This window comes from Zingiber officinale, chromosome 10B (genome assembly GCF_018446385.1).
Source record: "Zingiber officinale cultivar Zhangliang chromosome 10B, Zo_v1.1, whole genome shotgun sequence".
Classification (NCBI taxonomy): domain Eukaryota; kingdom Viridiplantae; phylum Streptophyta; class Magnoliopsida; order Zingiberales; family Zingiberaceae; genus Zingiber; species Zingiber officinale.
Window position 1 is genome coordinate 37,380,277 of NC_056005.1, and position 3,900 is coordinate 37,384,176.

Consider the following 3,900-nt stretch of genomic DNA (forward strand, 5'->3'; position numbering starts at 1 on the left):
TGGTGCCATCTTGATGGTCGCCTGATAACTATTGTTGTAGGCAAACTCAGCTAAGCATATATACTTGCACCAACTTCCCTTGAAATCTAGTGTACAAGCCCTGAGCATATCTTCTAAGATCTGATTTACTCGCTCTGTCTGTCCATCAGTCTGAGGATGGAAGGCTGTGCTGAACTTGAGTTTGGTGCCTAGTGCAGTCTGAACACACTCCCAAAAGTGTGAGGTGAAGCGCCCATCTCTATCAGAAATGATAGATTTAGGAACTCCATGAAGTCTGATCACCTCCTTAACGTATAGTTGTGCCAACTGCTCTATGGAGTGGGACACCTTGATGGCTAGGAAATGGGCAGACTTAGTCAATCTATCCACTACTACCCATATTGCGTCATATCCATTTGTAGTTCTTGGAAGACCTGTTATGAAGTCCATGGATATGTCTTCCCACTTCCACTCTGGTATTGGGAGAGGTTGTAACATTCCTCCTGGTCTCTGGTGTTCTGCTTTGACTCTCTGGCACGTCAGGCAGGTACTGACATATTTGGCGACGTCTCTTTTGAGTCCGGACCACCAGAACCTTTGTTTCACGTCTTGGTACATCTTGGTGGAACCAGGATGCATGGAGTAAGGGGTACTATGAGCTTCCTCTAGGATTTTCTTTCTCAGTTCTTCATCCTTGGGGACACAAAGGCGGTTCCCCTGGTAGAGGATTCCACTATCTGATACTCGAAACTCCGAATTTTCTTCTTTCTATATCCCTTGCTTGATCTTCTGGATATCTGGATCTTCATTTTGCTTTCTTTGTATATCCTCAAGCAAGGTAGACTCTAAGGTCAATGCAGAAAGTTGTCCATAAATAATTTCAAGTCTGAAATCTGACAATTCCTTTTGCAGTGGCAGGGCTAATGATGACAGAGACATCAGGGATGCACTGGACTTTCTGCTTAGTGCATCTGCCACTTTGTTAGCTTTGCCTGGGTGGTAGAGGATTTCACAGTCATAATCTTTGACCAACTTTAGCCACCTACGCTGTCTCATGTTTAAGTCCTTCTGAGTGAAGAAGTACTTAAGACTCTGATGGTCTGTGAAGATTCTGCACTGGACGCCATACAAGTAATGTCGCCAGAGTTTTAGTGCAAAGACCACAGCTGCCAGCTCAAGATCATGAGTGGGGTAGTTCTTTTCATAATCTTTGAGTTGTCTGGAAGCATAAGCTATCACTTTTCCTTCTTGCATGAGTACAGCTCCTAAGCCCATCTCGGAAGCATCACTGTAGATGTCAAAACTCCTGTCACTTTCTGGAATAGTCAAAATAGGAGCACTGGTCAGTCTCTTCTTGAGCTCTTGTAAACTCAGCTTACATTTATCTGACCATTCAAACTTCTTATTCTTTCTGGTGAGGGTTGTTAGTGGAGAGGCTATCCTGGAAAAATCCTCCACGAATTTCCTATAGTACCCAGCTAAACCAAGGAAGCTTCTGATCTCCTTAGCGTTCTTGGGTCTACTCCAGTTGTTGACCGCTTCTATTTTGGCTGGTTCCACTTGGATACCTTCTTTAGAAATTATGTGACCTAGAAACACCACCCGATCTAACCAAAACTCGCACTTTGAGAATTCAGTATACAGCTGCTTTTGCTGAAGGGTCTGCAATACTATCCTCAAGTGTGTGTCATGCTCCTCTAGGGTTCTTGAATAGACTAACATGTCGTCGATGAATACGATGACAAATTTGTCAAGGTATTCTCTGAACACTCTGTTCATTAAGTCCATGAAGACCGCTGGTGCATTATTCACACCAAAAGGCATGACTACAAATTTGTAGTGTCCAAATCTTGTCCTGGAAACTGTTCTGGGTGTATCACTTTCCTTCACTTTCAACTGATGGTACCCAGAGCACAAGTCTATCTTGGAGAACACTGTTGCCCCTCTCAACTGATCAAATAAGTCATCGATCCTGGGAAGGGGGTACTTGTTCTTGATTGTCACTTGATTCAGAGCTCTATAATCTATGCACATTCGCATTGATCCATCTTTCTTCTTAACAAACAACACAGGAGCTCCCCATGGTGAATGACTAGGGCGGATGAAGCCTTTGTCAAGCAGCTCCTGAAGTTGTTCTTATAACTCTTTCAGCTCCGCTAGAAACATGCGGTATAGAGCTTTGAAATTGGCTCCACTTCTCTGTTGGGAGGTAGTCCAGATAGCCCTTCTGAAAATGCCTTTGGATACTCACAGACTACCCGAACATCTTCCTGCTTGGGTCTTTCTTGTTATCTTTGTCCTTCCAGTTCTGTTTACTTGACTGGGGTCTCTGTTTCCCCACTGTCTTGTATTCGATCTTGACTGACTTATGTTGCGTTTGTTGTGTCTTGATGCTGTTCAGATAGTACTCACTAATACCCTGCTGACCAGCTCTTCACCAATCTGTGGTCGGTGAGTTTCATTACTCACACTAAGTGCTATTTCTGGTCTCAGTCTTCGGAGCATCATTCTTACTCGTTCTTTCTCTGTACTTTCTAACTCTAGGCAAAGATGAGCTAGTCTGTTGAATCTTTTGATCGCTTCTTCTACTGGTAGGTCACCTAGTCTAAATTCTATAAACTCCTCATAATATTTATTGGTGATCTGTTGGCAGAAGAATTATTCGTGAAACTCTGCCTTGGAGTCAATCCAGCTCATCTGGTTGACTGCTCTCTTACTCTTAACTTGCTCCCACTACATACGAGCTTCTCCAGATAGGCAGAAAGAGACACACTTAACCTTCTTGACTTCTGGCTAGTCAAGAAGCTTCGTTGTGCTCTCTAGTATTTTGAACCAAGCCTGGGCATCCCAGGGCTCAGTCGTGCCTGAGAAGCTTTCTGATTTCAGCTTCATCCACTGGATGAGGTATGCTTCTTGTCTTCTAGGTGTTGTGGTGACTTCCAGGGCAACTGATGGAACTTCAGTCGCCACTGGGGTCTCCACATTAATGGTTGGGGGAGTGGGAGGAGCTGGCTTCTGATTGGCCATCAGATTGGCAATCACTTGTTGCTGCTCTACTACTTGTCTCTGGAGTTGGGCAACAACTTCAGAGAGATTGGGCTCAGTTGATCTAAGCTCTTCATTCTCCTGATCTTGGTTCTCAGTACGAACGGTACGGGGATGTTCTCTTCTTGCCATCTAAGTATGCAAAGAAGAAGACTTGATATTTTCTCTACCCTTTCTAAACATACATATTTGTATATGAATAAAGAAAACCGCAAAAACTCTTATCTGACTTAAGCACTTATAAACAATTACTCTATACTGCAAATAATAATAAAGGAAAGAAATAAAGAAAGAACTTAAATTCTTTCTTACTTGAAGACGGCAAGGCTGATGCTGATGTGTGTGTGATGTTGGAGAATGGGAACTGCTCTGATACCAACTGTAACGACCAACCTTCTTACTACTACTCTCTAAGGCTGACCGTTACCTAACTACTATTCTACTCACTAGTGTCACTTATGCTATTATTAGCGACACTTAGATTTATCACGACCCTAGAGGAATTCCTACCGAAAAATTTTGACAGAATCTCCCCTGTACCGGTGACCAAATCAATAATACAAACACTATATACACAGCCACAGGCGGCTGGAACATATTTTTCCACACCCACGCAGTAATAATAACACAGTAAGTAAAAGAAAACTATTCTAGCAATAGTAAACAAATATCTAACTCCAACATTAGGACATATCAAGCTACAAGTACAGAATAAACTCAATTACAATCCCAACTTCATAATAGTATTTAAACTAAAATAACTCTAAATAGGAAAGTCTTGATAATTCCTTAACAAACTTTTGATCTCCCCATAGTCCAGCCATCACACACCTTCATCACCACCACCTTGTCGCCTTCCTTTCATACTTTAGCTTT